The sequence below is a fragment of the Ambystoma mexicanum genome, chromosome 10 (genome assembly GCF_040938575.1).
Source record: "Ambystoma mexicanum isolate Mex_15411 chromosome 10, UKY_AmexF1_1, whole genome shotgun sequence".
In the NCBI taxonomy this organism is placed as follows: Eukaryota; Metazoa; Chordata; class Amphibia; order Caudata; family Ambystomatidae; genus Ambystoma; species Ambystoma mexicanum.
Window position 1 is genome coordinate 714,012,281 of NC_090932.1, and position 18,773 is coordinate 714,031,053.

The following is an 18,773-nucleotide window of genomic DNA, read 5'->3' on the forward strand; positions in this document are numbered from 1 at the left end:
ATTACCCAGCCCTGATTGTCCGACATCCTCTACCATTCGAGCCCTCTTATTTCCTTTCCCACTGACTCTGCCGATGTCAATGCTATTGAGTCAAAGTTCCCTCTCAATGCTAGGTTCCCCATTGTGGTGGGCACTATGATATGATATGATTGGTTATGTATAACACGCTTAATACCCAGAGGTTTCTAAGCGCGGACCCAGGAATCGAGCCAGCGTTGCTCCGTGTCATCTTGCTTCCAAGGCGAACATGTTGCCGCTGAGCTATCCTCTCGAGATTATGGACTGTATAAGCGTATCCCTTGCACTACTATGGGCATGAGAGAAGATCTTCTCAAACTGATGCATGCATCATAGCACCAACATATAAATGATCTGTGACGTTAAACTGCTCTGCACCCATATTTGAAGTTTATTACATTATTCCAAGATAATTGGCTTAAAACAAACAGACTCACATCATGGGGCATCTACAGCAATGGTGAACATGCAACCAGAGAAATGCATATCATTACAGACCTACTAATCCTGTAACGTTACCAGATAAGACACTGTGTACACATCTTAGTGAGAGCACGTAGAGATGAGGGAAGAAGTCCTGAACAAACAATTGATGAAAGACAACCAATTCTGCGTATATGAAGATTTATTCACAGACTAACACACATGTAGAGGAGGAGCCAAATACCCCTACCAGAAGCTCCACCCCCATATTGCCCATAATTTGGGAGCCAGAAATTGCGACATGAGCAGTACCAGTGAGGGTGCCTATGCCGCAAAGAATCCTTGAGACAAGGGATCTAATGAGAAAACCTTATATGCATTCATGAAGAAGTAATGGCCTTCTGGAAAAATTCCCGGAAGGAATATGAAAATTAATGAGAAAGAAGACTGGTGATGTCACACGAAACAAAACTGACACCACCAGAAAAGACACAAATGAACAAAATATGTAAACATTCCATAGGCCCTGAGAATGAGGTGTCGAAGTAAAGCAACATTTCAAGATGGAAATGAAGTTGCTCATGCGAAGAAACACTGAAGAAAATGCAAAGTCATTTCACAATTGTACAGATGCTGTAACGCAAGTAGACAAAGTAATCCTGAGGCTGGCTAAGTAGTGAATAGATTGCGGCGATACACCAATGTATACTCATAGGAATGTATAGTATCTGGATGCTCCACAATGCACTTCAGCCGACTTGAACCACATGAATGGAAAGGGCTTGAAGTGTGGCACAGTTGAAAAAAGCTGATGGCGAAGGAGAATTCAAGAAAGGCTGGCTGGCACAGAACCAAGAGTCGAGGCCACCGTAAGTGTGGTTGTCTGTCAAGAAGCCACATGAGCGTGAGAAAGAAACAAACTTCTGTTTGAAGTGAAATGGAAAAACACTGAAGGTGCCAAGAGTTTACCATTTAATAGTGTTTTATGCAACGAAAAGCTTGAAAACATGGTCTCCAGTCACATGGTCAGATGGAAATAGACTTTGGATCGAGCAACATCGAAACCAGAAGATAAGACCATGCCACACTCCCTTTTATTCTCAGGCACAGTGAGCCTCTGCAAGGCAAAGTTCAAAGCCTAATTGAATGACAGACTGCAGGAGTGATGATAGATGTTGGGCTAATTGGGTGGGGAGGCATGACCAGGACGACCCTCCCAGCACCTTGGGTAACCAGCTTGAGTGCTGCTAGCGAGTGGAATATTGGAGAAGGTTACGATCGTGCCATCCAATTATAGAGGGCCAGGTATCAAAGAGCCCTATAGTTTGTGTAACCAATAGGGTGTCGAGTATTAGTATGGCACGGAAGATGACTTGCACTTGGGATGGGCTTAGTTGTCCACCTGATCTTAAAGACCTCATCAGTATGGAACGTATACCTAGATGTTCCCTTTAAGCCTATCACATCCCCTAGTAGGTTTTTCTTATTTGCCACGTAGGATGACATCAGTAGTGACACATTTTTTGTATAAGAATGTTGTTTTTTTCATTAAATTCTTTGAGTGCGAAAAATCAAGCGAGCGTCCGCTGATGTCCGTTTTAACTCCCTGTTTTAGATAATTGTTAATAAAACAGTACTAAGTTTTGCCACCTTCCTGAGCCGGTTTGATTATTGATGTATGAGTACGTTCTGCATCCCCATCCATCTCTAAGTATTGCTTCCTCATCTTAAAGGGCCCCAAGTCCCGGGGTTCACACATATCATATGACAATTCCATTGAAATATGCAAGGGAACTTACTGGTTCCCAATGTGCGCCTACAAGCTCCTATACATTGTCATGTAGCCAGAATAGTCATTACAAGACCTGCACCACAATGAACACATAAGAAACATTCCTTGTACGACAACTTCAAAAAAGCTTGTGCACATTCACGGAGCATGCCCAGAAGACCCAATGTAGTCCAGAATAGTGGCACAAGTCATGACTACCTCACAAATAAAACAATTATTTTCATCACCCTACCGTTCTTCTCGTAGGTTCCTCTGGATACTCAATCAGACTTTTGGCTGAGGGCCTCACCATGGCAGCGGGTGACTCAATAGAACAACTGGATAATGTGGCACACCACTGGACAGGCAAACCAATTGAGGGGAAATGTTATGTTCTGAAAAAGTGTTTCAGGGGCCAATACAGGGCAACTGGAGCTTCATGTACAGACATGAGAAGGTGTGCCTCATAATGGCCAGGGGGTGTATACTACAGGGCATTATTATTAGGGTCAATGCGCCCATAGAAGATGTGTAGGAGATGGTTGAATAGCAAGATGATATCGCTGATGGTCAAGGTAGTCAGCCACTGAGACTGGACAAAAACCCTTAGATGATTATTTATGGGCTACTGCTGATAGAATACATCATCAACCATTTCTTCTGCTAGAAGATCCCAAAAGAGCTTAACATGGCCACACTCCCTGACTCCCCAGAAAATCTCTATCTAATGTTTTACCTTCTGTTTATTAAAGAGGAAGATGAAGATCGGGTTCTGCATGAATGTGATGGGGAGTAATGTTTAAATAAAATGTTTAAAAAATAACCAAAGACCTTCCTCCTCGTGGATAAGAAAAATCTAAAAGTGAAAAGGGTAAACTGGGGGTTTGGTATTTGAAAGAATATATAAATAAGATCCAACGTGGGGGAATGGTCCAAACAACCCAGGGTCCATGGTGGGGCAAAATTAGATCCTTATTGCAAGGTCGTGCAAACAACACACCTATATTCAAAGTTGAGCGAAAACGATCCAGGGTTCACAGAATCCAAATCCAGAGAAAACAACATTTTGAAAATGGAGTATCCAAAGAGAGTGGAAATGATCTGTCCTTCTTTGGCTGCTTGACCTGGTTACCTTGATGCGGTTGGAGGGTGGGTACAGCAGTCTGTGGGTGGAACACTGCTCGGCCAGCCTAATTGGGAACTGCTGTTTGTAGGATGTGCAGGTTGCTGTGCCGGGGACAGTGGAAACAGAAGATTTACCACCTCCCAGTTCCACACATTTCTCCATGTGGGGGAGGGACTTCACTTTGGTGGGATTACCGAGATCTTTTCGAAAACGAAATGACAGAGGGACAAAAAGCACAAAGTTATATTTTCAAAAATAACTTTTGGTTTTCTCTCACACGGCCATTTCAGACCACCCACTCCCCTCACCCTCTTACTAACCTTCTGGTGGCACACAGCGAAATGTGCCACCACCACCCCAATCCCGCCTGCGACACCGGTTCCCTTCATGGACATGCGTATTTACTCTTTAACCTGCTTTCCTTTTAATGGAAGCGGGAGACACCCATGAAGTCACAGAACAGTGATCAAAGGGAGCGGGTGACATGCCTGCAAATTCCGCTCCCATTGATCAATATTTTTTTCCATTCGTTTTCTTTTTTGCATCCCAGATTCAGCATTTTCTCATGTTCGTTTTTTTTTTTATTTGTATATTTGTTCGGACCCCCCTTGGTGGGCCAGCAACCCTTTCAAGGCTGCATGTGTCTTGGTGTGCCATACTCTGGCCTCCACGATCTGCTGGCTGAGGGAGAGATTTTAGTGGTCTTGGCACAAACCTCAGCAGACAATATGCCAGAAATGTTGACTGAGCTACCATCATGCCATGAGCCATGATCATGTGAAAAGTGTGGGTACTCCTGGGCCCCATCATAGGTCACTTCCACACAATTCTGCAGATTCTGCATGAACTGCATAAGTTTCTTGGTGTGCTTTGTTTGCATCTTCCTTGTCACCGGTATCTCTTCCACTAATCCCTTCCACAGCTAACGGGCCACTGACAACCCACTGTTGTACACCCCCCAGGGACTGGTGCATCTGCTCCAGGTCCTACCGCATGGTTGCACAGGTATATGCCAGTACCGTACCATTCTCCTTAGCCATACCTTAGCATACCTCAATGGCTTACAGTATGTCTATGATGGTTGTTGAAACATTGTCAGCCAGGGGGGACATAAAGGATGGGGAGAGGAGTTGTGAAGTAGACAGGAGATGCCTGAACCTAGGAAGGGACAGATCCGTGTTGCCCCAAAGTATCTTCAATTCTCCTACCTAGCTGGTGAAAGACAGCTGCACTGGAGGATGGTGTCATTGGGCATGCACACCCCCTTCAGTTGCTGTAGGGATGGCGTGCAACAATGACAAGGTGGCAATGTTGCTTGCAAAGATGGAGGTGTGAGTGTGGGTGTGCTGCTCCATTGGTTGGCTCGTGAAGCACAGGAGTTTGCTGATTGTCACAAGCGGTCGAATGGTGGTTGTGGAGTCAGTGTCACCACAGTAAAACTCCCTGAGACTTGCACTTATTTGAGTATACTACATCTCTCTTTGATCCAATTTCAAACCCAAAATATTACACCTACCATAACACAACAAGAGGAGATCTTTGGACAAAGTAGTGGGGTTTGATCTCCCCATTTAAGATGGAGTCATCAGTTGTACATATGCAGAGGGCAAACTGCAGATCGTGTCTACCACAATGAGCCAGGTGATAATATGTAAAAAGTTCAGAGATGTGTTGAAAGTGGTGACAGTGCACTGTATTTGGTTTTGGCATATGTGTATGAAATGCTTTGCACTGCCATGCACAGAGAAATATTGTTGGACGCAATCATGCGATTCCTCCTTGTGTCACAAGGCTTAAGATGGCGAAACAACCCTGGCTTCAGTGCTGGTGGTGTTGTGGGGTCACTCATGGTGGTAATGATCTCTCTGCAGCGTGTAATTATAATTGGTATTTTATAACATGCCGGTTTTTAAGCGTGCGACCGGGATTTGAAACTGCGTTGCTATGCATTGGCAGAGTTATGGGGTTATGTCGATGAGAACAATCTGGTCATTAATGGAGAGAAGATGCAGTTAATGTTCTTCGGAAAGAAATGAATCAGGAGAGCTGTTCAAGAAATCGAGGGCCAAACAGTTGAATACACAGACCAATACAAATAGCTGGAAATAGTAATAGAGCCTCCGAGAGGCTATCACAAGTGTATTTTCGATCGGACCAGAAGGGCTAATCAAATAACGACACTGATCAACCAATATGTGGGGCGCACCAAGGGCTTTACGGTTCTAGGTGCCAGAATGTTATACCAGCAATGCTTCATCCCATCCGTCCTTTATGTGTTGGAGGCATTGACAATGCCGGACCTAGGGTGGCTCTAGGTGACTGAACGTACATCTTGAAACAGAATTTTAGGGCTTCTGCAGTGTGTTCCCATTGAAATAATTCGACTAGAGGTTGGGTTAATCTCCCTGACAAATGTATTTAAACAGAAAAGATTAATGCTGTACATTAAATTTAGGAAAGCAGGGTCAGACCTGCTGCTACACTTGCTTGGAGAGAAATGGAGACTTAAAGGGCAGAGAGCTATGTAGTCCAAATTATGAACCAATTCAAGCAGCTGAACTGGTTGCCAGATTTTGAGGAAAATGTGCAGGTCATAGAAAATCATGTGGTAAAGAGAATGGATAGGGAAAATTGGTTGGAGAATTTTGAGCACCTGAAAAAGTTAAAGCAATTTCTAGTATGCTCTATGAATTTAAGACTCATTGCCCTGCCAAGGAGCTGCGGCGCTTCATACTATTCTTGCGACTTAATCGGTTGCCGGTATTGGCCAAAACAGGACCCATTCTGAAACTTCCAGCTGATGAAAGGTATTGCAGAATGTGCACAAAAAAAGAATGTCTCGAGACTGGGAAGCATGTTTTGACAGCTTGAAAGGGGCCCCTAGAGGACCCTGACGTCTATGGAAACAAGGCGAGTCACCACACACGATAGAGACGCCAGACACGAGGTTGTATTCCCAAAGCTAGGGTTTTATTGCAAAGTAAAAGTCTCAGTTGGCCTCTTTAACACCCCCCTTTATTCGGTTTCTTTGAACTTGGTGTGATGATGGACATCTCCGACCACTATGACACCTTCAAACATCTATTCTAGTAACAATTTGCAATTTGTGAGTGCAAAGGCATCTTTCGGTTATTGAATAGAACACAGCGGTTCTGTTCTTGGAAGCGAACTACATACGGGGGGAGTTGCATTCCGGACCTTGTTATCAATCAAGTGCTATTCGCGTCCTGGGAGCCGACATGCTCTAGCGGGCTCAGCAAAGGGGGGCTGTAAGAAAAGCATAATTCAAGCCTTTAGCAGTATTATTCTAACATATTCTACCATATAACGAGACTGGCTGGCAGCTGTGAAATGATTAAATGCCCTGCAGCTCTGCTTCAAGGCTACATTCGGGAGGGAGCCGGTCATTCTTCCTGGCGCTGCCTACGTTTGTGTTTCAGCGAATTCTTGTTATCCTCACGGCCCTGCGGCCTTGTCCTTTTCACTTACAGACAACAATGTTTCACAGTCGAGCAGTGTAAGCGGAAAATATACTGCGAAGCAATAGGAACAGAAAGCAATGAGAAATGGTTAGAAAACAAAATGGCGATTCTTGTTACATCAAAATGGCCGTTCATTGGCAAACTCGAAAACCTATATTTTGTCATATCGTGCATGAGACAGTTGGCCCACGGCCACCAAAATGCGTTTGCGGTCTCAAAGTAGAGGTACCCATATTTGTAGACTGACAAGCTTGCTCCACGATGGGCCCTATCTATGTACAACATGTAGGTGCCCTTGTACACGTCTTGGACACCATTAAGGAAAGGGAATTCTGGTTGTGGCGTCTAAACACAAATTCAAAGCCCACTCATATCGCCAGCTACAGATGGTAGTAAAAGTAAAATGACAGGTTGAATAATTAGAAATGACAATCCCTACACCTGTTGATATTGTTTTAATAAGTTTTATGTAGTGAATGAAAATGATCAATATTTGTATTTGTATTTACCAATTTCCTTGATTTTATATTTCGATTTTAGATGTTACCACCACTGAGTCTAATCTGCCTTTCTGCATTGTGGATTTCTGCCTAACTGTGACATTTCCAATTCGTTTTTCCTCCACTACACTGATCTGCCCCCAGAACCACTGATTATGTCCTAACTGTGCCAGTCTGAATCTAGTTGCTACCTCCAGCCCATTAAGTTAACTAAGTCTAAGAGTCAAGTCACATCTGCCTGCTTTATGCATCTAGTCTAAGTCGAATTTGCCCATCTTGTACCCCTGCCCCAGGCCACATCCACTACACTCAACATGGACACCAACCACTCCAACAGGCTCCCACACTCGAATTCCATTCCTCCTACCCCATTCCTACCAGCCTTACTCACCCACAAGCTCCTTAATCACCAATCCTCAGCCACCCCCTCACTAACGCTGCACCCAAGTCCAAATCCACTGCCAGAAACACACCCCACACACTACCAGTGCACATAAGAAACTCTAGATTAGGAGCCCGCACAGCCCACATCAAAACTCGCAAACCCACACTGCAGCCACCCCAGCCACTCACCACTCCTCCCAAAGCCCAACATCCCGCCACTAAACACCACACCAACACTAACAAACCAAGCACACACAATCCCCCAATCCAATTTGCTCTCAATAATGCCAGATCTTTACAAGCCCACGCCACAGAAATACATGACCTAATCTCTGACCTCGAGCTAGACGCTCTAGCCATCACAGAAACCTGGCTCAACGAAGCTTCTGGACCAGCCATATGCCAGTCCCTCCCCCCTGGGTACATCATCCTCCGCCAAGATAGACCAACACACAAAGGCGGTGGTGTGGCTCTCATAGTCATAGAGACACTAAAGGCTAGACAAATTAAACCCATCATATCCGAAAACTTTGATGCCTTATCAGTTAAAATCTCTTTCTCACCTAACGACACCATGACAATGCACCTCATCTACAGGCCAACTGGCCCACTCCTGAACTTCCAAGCCGACATCCTACACCTCATAGGTAACAACCTCAAACCAAACACCAAAGCCATTCTCCTAGGAGATATGAATCTCGGACTCAACAACATAAAAGACAAACACAGCAAAACCTTTGCCAAAGCTCTCCTAGACCTTCAATTCCTCCAGAGAATTGATTCTGCCACTCACACTAAAGGCCGCATACTAGATTGGTTAGTCGACCACATCTGCAAGGTAGATATCAGCTCAAACACGCCTCAACCTTGGACTGATCACCACCTCATCCACTTCTTCATCCCTACAAATGCAGCCACCAATCAAGACCCTCCCATGCCAGCCACCCTAGCTAGATCTGAAAAACTACTCACCAAAGAGAGTATCTGCCCACTCCTAGAAGTCTCAGCACTAACATCACCCATCTCTAATAACCCTGAAGAACTCTATAACACCACCATCAAAGAAGTCATAGACACAGTTGCCCCACTAGAGACTAAAAAAGCGAAAAAACTCTTTCACGCCAACTCTTGGTTTGATCAAGACCTACAAGACCTAAAATCACTTAAAAGACAAGCGCTCAAAAAATGGCAATCAAGCCCCTCCGCCCCTTCACGCGATTCCTACCTAACGATTGTCAAACAATACAAAAATGCCATAGCCAAAGCAAAAGCAGCCACATACAACACTAGAATCGACAATGCCCAATCGCACTCAAAAGAGCTATTCGCCATCTTCAACGAGCTGGTCGTACCTCCCACATCCAAACATCAAACAGTCAAAGACGAGAAATGGTGTAATGACATTCAGAAAGCCATGCTCGACAAACTAGATTTACTCCAAAAGAAAATCAAAACCAACCTTGCCAATCTACCCAAGCCCCCTCACAAAACGCTAGCCACCCCAAACTCTAAACCTCATACACAACACAATAGCAACCTTCCACCGCCATTCACCTTTAGAAAGATAACCGCACCTGAGGTCTTAAACATTATGAAACAAATAAAACCATCACTCTGCAAACAAGACATCTGTCCAGCAAACATAATCAAAGACTGCGCTGAGTCCCCAGCGCCATTCATTGGAACCTTCATCAATGCATCATTTGCCACTGACTCAGTTCCCTCCTCACTTAAAGAAGCCTGGGTTCACCCACTGTTGAAAAAGCCCACACCAGATCCAGACTCCCCTAACAACTACAGGCCCATTACAACAGTGCCATTTCTGCTGAAAATCCTGGATAATGCTGCCTATCTACAGATACAAGCCTACCTCGAATCCCATAACATCCTAGGCAAGAGACAGTCCGGTTTTCGCCCACGCCACGGCACAGAGTCTGCGCTACTCGACCTGAAAAACCAACTCCTAAAAAATATGGATGAAGACAAATGTGCCATCCTCTTACTCCTTGACCTGTCGGCTGCGTTCGACCTAGTCGACCACAAAACTCTAAAGACACACCTCACCGATACAGCTCACTTCTCTACCGAAGCCACAACATGGATCTCATCCTTCCTGGAAGGCAGAGCTATGCGAGTCTACTCAGACCAAGCATCAGCCACCCCTTCCCCCATCAACTGTGGAGTACCACAAGGCTCCTGCACCTCCCCCACACTATATAACCTATTTACACTCCCTCTATTCAACGACTTAGAAGAATTCGGCATAACGTTCACCAATTATGCCGACGACACTCAAATTCTTCTCCCTCTAACTGGCGATTACAACCAAGATCTAAAAGCCCTACAACACACATATGCCATCATCCAGGCCTGGATGGCAGACAATGGCCTCTTTCTCAATGGAGACAAGACAGAGATCCTACTGGTGGGCCCCAAAGAATCCCTTAGCAAACTTGACGGCAAATATAGCACCTTCCTAATTGAGAACTCGGTCATCCCGGTCTCTTCTGCTGTAAAAACTCTGGGAGTCTATCTAGAGTCCACCCTCTCCATGGATAGACATGTCAGCTACATCTTATCCTCAGCAGCCTTAACAACCAAAATAATTAATGCAGTAAAACCTCACCTGTCCACTACAAACTGCCTCAACATAGCCAGGGCCACCATAGGTGCCAAATTGGACTATTGCAACTTCCTCCTATTAGGCACCTCTGCTAAAAACATTAATAGACTCCAAATCACACAGAACAACGCCTTGAGAGCTGCCCTCAATATTCCGAAGAGGGAACATATCTCTCTAGCAAGAAAAAATGCCCACTGGCTCCCAGTCAAAGACCGCATCCAGTTCAAGGCCCTAACCATTACCCACAGATGCATATCCCATTCTGTCCCTAGCTACCTCACTAATCGGATACAACTAGTCCAAACAATCAGGCCCAAAAGGGACCTGTACGCGAACCAACTCTTAGTCCCTAACTTCAACAGAGTTAAAGCTGGCGGCTCGAGCTTCGAAGTCCTAGCACCAAAAGCATGGAACTCCCTACCACCCAAACTGAGAGCGGAAACATCCCTCAGTGCCTTTAGAAAAGCTCTGAAAACCACCTTGTTTAAGTGAACTCTAGTGCAATGCAAATAATTTCTGTATACTGCTATACCAAACTACACTGTCCCATGTAACCTCGTAGCTTCAACCATGTCTGTAACCATGTCCACTGCCTTTCATGTTATTCGCCTGTGTTAAGTAAACCTTCTTGTAACAGCGCCACGATGCCCGTGGGCAGCTGTGCGCTCTAAAAATGCAAATAAATAAAAATAAATATATGGATTGTATGTTGTGATTCTTGTATGTTATGACATCTAAATTAATCTATTTATAAATGTGTACAGTTTTAATTTACTGTAACGCATTAAAATAAAAACATTGAAGAAATTAAAAAATTGCACAATTTTCATCATATTTGATCAGAAGACTCTCCCTTGGGTGCTACACAAATAGTCTGTCACAAAAGGAATGAATTGCCTTTTGCAACTGTGGGCCACGTTTTCAGCGCTGCCCCGAGACAATTGCAAGCCACAGTCCAACCCTGACAGGTGCTGAAACAGAAATGTATTCACAGGATCTTTAGGTATGGATTTATACACGCAAGGACCGTGCAGCGGCTCTGTGTGAACGACTCTTCCCTCCCCCACAACCCACTGCGCCGCCGTCAAATGTATTCATGCGAAAAGGCTGCGCCATGTGAAAGTAACCCATGATTGGGAATACAAGCATGCGCTCTAGGTTAGGTGGTAGTTGACGTGCTCTTTCACTCATTACGGCTTTCATTTAAAATGACTTATTAAAGGCCTGTTTCACAGAGCGTTTTCCTCTGGGATTACACCATTATAAAATGCTTCTGTGAATCAGAATCTCTAGCAGAAGTTGGTTCATATGTCCTGTTGTTGTACCCAATACAACTTTCATTAAAAAAAATCAATGTATATATATATATACATATATATATATATATTTACTTTATTGTGATACAATCATAAATTAGGATTTTACACAGACACATAGATCATAGATCTTAGATCAGTATCATTGTACTAATCAGTGTAACGAGAATACAGATAAAACAATAGGACAGTAGGGCAATAAAACAATGAGGTAGATAGACAATAATAATAATAATAATAACAATAATAATAATAATAATAATAACGCAAGCATTTAAAACATAAAACACTCCATAGCTTTCAGGTCGCGTCTTCCAAGATAAAGGGGGTGGAAGAGGAGGCTGGAGGAGGGGGAAGGGGGACTGAGGGACGGGAGGAATGACCGACAGGTTGTCTTTAAATACCAAATACCTAGCATCAACATGACACCAGTGTATTGCTCATCCATCGAGTATGATATAAAATACTTTATTGGTCATCAAATCATATGTACAAGTATTTTCACCAGATGTGTACATTTGGATCCCTCTCCATTTTAACAAATGCCAGACGCTAAACAGACAAGCCTCTTAGGTTTTGCCTACATATTTTTGTCCGGTAACACGGTTTTAACAAGGGACCATACCCTAAAAAGAGCAAGCTGAAATCCCAGAGATTTGGAATTTAAACATGTATCCCAAAAGGCTTCCCCAGTTATTGCCTCATAGTTATGGACCCATTTCCCAAATGAGCACATATATAGTGATCCTAATTTGGGACAGAGGGTCAGGACATGCCTAGTTTATTCTGGCACTCCTACGGACTGGCAAATACAACAGCACCTAGACTCGGGAGGCAACCTCAAGCATGGGTCAGTGATAGCCAAAACCGAGAGCTGATTTATCCATAGCTTTAATAAAAACCGCCTCACCTCTGGTGCCAGGCACATCAGCAAGTAGGGTTGGGGCTTTCGGAATCTGTAGGTGACATGGCAAACAGCCTCGTATCCACTCAGCTTAGACAGATGGATAGAGTTCATACTCCAATCCCACCTGTTAAATTTTGTTCAAAAGATTTTCTCAGGTGGATATATGGCATGTGTTTCTTGTTGGAATAGGACCAGTCAGTCCCCTTAAAAAGAGATTTATTAAGTTGTTTGAAATTAAGCCCCCTGGGGTGCCTCTCTAGGTCATAATTGCCACCAGCCAATCGCAACAATTTACACGAAGGAGCGGAACATGCTTTTAGGTAAAATATACCTTGCACACGCAGCGTCATGCCTCTCAGGGAAATGAGGCCCAGCTCTAGTCGTAAAAACTGCACTGAGCAGGAAGGACCTAATCCCAGTACAGCACGCCAAAAATTGCCCTCCACGATGTTCAGCCATTTTAAATCCTGCATGGCCAGTGCCTCCAGGCCATAGAGGATGGAAGGGACAAAACACTGTTGATATAGGGCCTCATTACACTGTAGGCGGTAAATCATGGTGCTATTAGCAACATGGTTGCCGGCGGTACCATACCGGTACCACCATGGAGAAAAGGGAAATTACATCCTATTCCAAGGTTGGCGGGGCGGTAATTCCCCCTTTCTCCATGGCCCTTCCCCATTCCCATTTTTGCCCCATAGGGCTCAATGGGAATGGGGAAAGGGCTAATTACGGTACCGCAAATTGCGGTACCGTAATTAGCACCAAGGTCCCTTTGCGGGTCCCAACTTTAATGGTTGGTCTACACCAGCCGTTAAGGTCGGGTCCCGCAAAGGGACCTCGTAGTAAGGTGGTGAGGGTTTACCGGTACCGGTGCCCTTACCGGTACCGGTAAACCCTTAACGCCTACCGTGTAATGAGGCCCATAGTCTTAAGATAACTGCCATACTAAAACCTGCAGTCCCCTTCGCAAATGTACTGGCCTGTAAGGTGAGTAATTTCGCTCGCCGTTTTTTACGGCTGATTATGATGTCATAGTTGGACAAAGTTTTGAAGTCCAATCCCAAGTACGGGTAGGATTCCACCATGGCAATCGTGCCCAAGTCGGTAACAATGCCAGAGAGACTAGGGCCCTCTTGGTAATAGCTACTATCTTTGTCTTATCAAGATTGATAGTTAAGCCCAACTGAGATGCATAAACTGACAGCTCATTTAGCATGCTCTTAATGCCGGATAGTGTATGATCGAATAGAATTAGGTTGTCGGCATAGAGCATGCCAACAATAGGTGTGTTGCCCAATTTAGGAGGGCAGTTAGGCTTTAATGACATACATGGTAGGAGGTCAGCGATATAGAGATTATAGTGCATGGGTGCGGCTATGCATCCCTGCTTTACCCCTGTGTTTATGTAAATTGTAGGCGACACTTCTCCATCGTCATTAAGTCGGACCTTGGTGGAGGTGTTACTGTGGAGGGTGATTAGTATATGCAATATCCAGGCAGGGCAATTCATGTCTCTGAGCTTTGTCCATGGAATGTCTCGCACCACTTGGTCAAAGGCACCACGGAAGTTGATAACAGCTATGTACACAGTGGCTTCCTTACAACTAACAGTGTTATTGATTAACTGTTCGAGCACCTGGATATTATGGGTAGTGCTCGACCCAGGTCTGAAGCCCGTTTGTGCATAGTTAAGGATCTGATTTTCAGAGACCCAGGCTTCCAGTTCCTTAAGTACCAAGATCATGAAGATTTTCCTTGTGGCGTCTAGCATTGATAGTAATCGATAGTTGGCAACATTCCCCCAGTCCCCCTTTTTGTGTACCGGAATCAACACAGACTTCCTCCAGGATGAGGGCACCTGACAGGTTCTACAGATTGGAGAATATAGAGTAAGCAGTACCTGAGCCCAATTATTTGGGTCCCTTTTTAATACAGTATTGGTTAGGCCATTGGGTCCCGGAGCGTTAGAAGGTTTTAAGTTCATGATGGCTGCTTTATAATTTTATTACTAAGGGGGAGCGGCCATATCTTTACCTCCATGGGTGTACTCATGGTGATTACATTTTCCTTAAAGAATTTATCAGAGATGAATTCCACCCATACTCCCCCGGAGATAGGGTTCAAGGCCCTCAATTTCTGCTCGCCCCTTGCTTGAGCAAGGAAGTGCCAGATTCTACGGCTGTCTCTGCTACAGAGAGTTTCTCTAAACTTCTGCCACTGGCCTCTTTGAAGGGACTGGCAATAAAGGCATAGCCAAGAGTGAAACGTTTGTTTTATATCTTTTTTCTTGGCCTGTAACAGCCCAAAGTCTACGGCAGTAGTAGCAGTCTCTCCTAGGGCTCTAACAGCTCGACACATACCCCGATTCTGATCCCGAATGTTAGTATCAAAGACCAAGGCACCCCCCCCCGCTTTCCATCCTATCCCGGGGGTAGGACGGCCTTTAAAGAGTGCTTGGGTTAGTTGTGATATCCAGAATTATATCTACTCAGAGTTTTTACCCCACAGCAACGGTTTAATCTCTGTGGTCACCGGGAAGTAAAGGGCATTCATCCTGTCGATGTTATACAGTGTCCACCGAGTCCTATTTCCAGCATGGTTGGGTACCACCTCTCTACAAACCCCCAACCCTCCTACCCCTCCACCTCCCCCCACACTTAGGTTTAAAGTGGCATGATCGCTGTAGTCATTTAAGGAAATGCATAATTGTAAAACATTACTTAAAAGACAATCAGTCACAGCCATATAGTCAAGCATTGTACACTTGGACCCCACTGCCCATGTCATGCGTCCTGGTAGATCTCTGATGGTGCAGCCATTTAAGATTGTCAGATTCCAATCTTTACAGATATCCAGCCACATTTTCCCTTGTTGTTACTCTTTGTTAGTAGTATGTTGCAGATATTGGAGACACATTCCTATTCCCCACACCCTTCAAACATAGGAGCGGGGTCTTTTCCCATTCACCAAATTGTCAGCAGTGAGTCTAATTGATCTCCTAAGGCCTCCGTGATCAACTCACCCGGGGGGGGGGGCAATATGTTAACTATCAAGATATCACTGTACCCTACCCACCCCACTGGCGGGGATATCTGAATTACCAATACATTTCCCCCCGGGTTATCCTGGTCAATTCATCTGGGGTTATAGGAGGACTTGACACTGATCAGTAGGCCACCTACTGGTCTGCCCCGCTCTCCCTTGGTGGCCGGGTCTGATAAGTGACGTATCCGTCAAATTCTATATCAAATGTGACCCATGTTTCTTGCAGTCTGATATCTCGGCAGACAACAACAGATCCCAGGAACCCCCCTGTTTAGCCAGTGGCTAAAACCCCTTGTATTCCAACAGATAATAGTTGAGATTCACCCTGTTTTCCGTTGGGCAAACATTTCTTGTAACCACTCCCACCCTTGTTCATCAGTGAGCTTAAGCAGGGCTTTTGCTGGTAATGCTGGGGGGGAGCTAATAGCGCGAGCACACTTACATTTCAAACAACCATCGGGCAATGTGCCCTTCGGAAGGGGGGAATCTAACACATAGCCCAAGTACCCCAAGGACGCCTCATTGGCCCTCAACATTGCAGCGGTTTCAGGCAGGCCACAATGGATTTTTGTAAATTTTGCTCCGGGCAAACGTAAGGGTTCCACAAAATCAACATCTCTAGAATTAAGAATTGGAAGTGATGGATTTTGGAAAGTAGCGCAATGACTGTGGGTTGATTTAGCTGTGGACCAGGTTTACTGCCGTCCAAAGGTGAAATGATCACAATTTTCAGGTCGACCTTGGTAGCAGGCATGGAGGGCCCCCCTCTGGGATCCTCGGGGAGGCCAGGTGTGATTGATCCTCAGACTCGAGGGATGTCACCGAGGCCGGTCGAGGGGGTGTGTGCTTTGGGCCAGGACATGGTGTCGGCTGCTCCATGGGCACAGGTTGCATTTAGATCGGAGTTCCTCCAGTTGCCAGCTTGTTATTGTTTCCACCGTCTGGGCGGATCTTCTATTTCGCTGAGCCGCTCGCTTGTGCTGTTTTTTTAAAATGTTGTTGCCACGTGGTCAGGGAGTAGAGTTCAACGGGGGCTGAACCACCCGCGAGTTAGCTTCCATGATGGGCGGGGCCGGTTTGGGCTGAATATGTACCTTCACCAGCCAGTTTTTTGCCAGTCTTGCCTGTCTCCTGGAATGGTGACCTGCTTCAAGCGCCACACTTTTCACTCCGGCAGGGAGACTGGCTGATAGGCGAGGAGCCATGGCTGAGGGGGAGTAGGAGTTGTGCCTCAGTCATGGGGGCTGGTGCCAGGTGAATGGAAGACTAGACTCCAAATTCACCTCCGTCCTCACAACTTGCTCCTCCACACACTCCTTAGCCCATAGGATTGTCTCACCACCTGTCACCTCCCTTTCAGCTGCTGGATTGCTCAATTGGTCTATGTTTGGTGCCACTCCCCATCCTGCTCTCCCACTTGGGGTGCAATGCGATCCTGCAATGCGTAGCACAGCTGAAGTAGGGAGTCATTGTCAAGGTCCAATGGCAGATAACTGCCTTCCCCTTTTGGGTGTAGCGTACTTGGCTCTGTATTAGCAGGGGTGGGCCCCCCTTCCGGGGTTTTTATGGGGAAGAGCGCATCCAATGGCCCCTTTTAAGGGGCTTGGGGATTTGCACCAGTCTCATTTGCCCCTTTGTTATCTGTGTCCACCTTATTCCCTGTGCCGGTTGTTAACGGTTTACCGGAACGGAGGCCATGAGGTTTATTTCCGCATATGCCTGCCCTTTTAATGTGGCTGGTTGCTTAACCAGGCATTGCAGTAATCATGTGTTATGTTCCTTGATTTCAAACCCCACCATGGACTTTCCAGTTTTTGTGGTGTGCACAGACCAAGCATATAGACGCTACGGCAAACAACTGAGGGCTATGGCAGTGGATTACTGTTACACTCTCTCCAGCAGTTCACCCTCGCACGTCGCTGTTCTCAGTAACGCATAGCTCTCAACCATTTGTGTTGCAAAGGCAGGTGAAATCACCCGATTTTGTTTTTGGCGGGTGAGACGCCCATTGGAATGAATGGGCGTGCAGGAGGCTTGGCGGGTGAGTCAGCCCTTTACAAGGCGGGTGACACCCGCCAAAAGCGTGTGAGTTGAGAGCTATGCAGTAACGGGAGTCAAAGCAGATGGATCCCAAGGTAAAACACCACTTCCAGGGAAAATAAAAATAAAAAGGCACAGATACCCTGTTTTGAAAGTAGATGATCCGGTAAGCAAGGTTGCTTCAAAACAGTAATAGTAGGAAGTAGAAGCAAGTCCCACGGTCCACGTAGAAAACACTGTGCACAATGCGCTCTGTGCGTTCCAAGGGGTTTTTAAGTCCCACCCTCTCTTGAGGGATTAGAGGAAACAGAAAATAGACTGCGAACTGCTGCCAAGCCAAAGATCCGTCCAACACGAACACGGAGAACACACTGCGCAAAACCAAAATATACAAGATTTTTCTGAAAGTTCAAATCATTGTTGCCTGTCCCACAAGTATGCAAAATATGTAATTATTAAAACATTTTGCTCACATTGTATTGCTGTTGGTGGTCTCTATTCCAATGTTTTATCATACAGAATTGCATTAGAGCAGCAGTTTATCGCCTTTGAACATAAAGGCTCTGAATAACAAATCCCATTAAAAAAGGCAGTGTATATCATGCCTTTTTTTGCGGGAAGGCCAATAAACATTATTTACACAGATTGCAAAGTAAGTATCGAGTGAGAGATTTGTAATGAGCAGTAGTAAGTCAGTTAAGAAGGTTTTCCTTCCCTTACAAGTAGATAGCGAACAACCTAAGAACATGACATTTTCATTCCTTTTCTATTCATTAAGAGTGTAGAATGATAAAGTGCTGAGGATAGATCATGCCTTGAAAACAAGAGCCACTGTGCATGTCATAACCACTTGAATGTCGAGACAAGAAATATCGTTGCTTCTTTGTCATTTCCTTTAGGAGGCACATAGTAGGGAGGACCCGAAAGGTAGATGTAGAGTCTCAGCCAAGCAGAGTCAGGGGTAGAAAGGCAGAGAGTAGAAATGATGCGGTTAGTGGAGATTTCTGCCGCAAAAGCACATGCATCGTACCGAAATGATATTGGGGAAATAACATTGTAACTACAAAATTAAGTGCCACAACATTTGAAGCCATTATAAGATGATATAGAAGTGTTGGAGCATCCATGAGGCGTA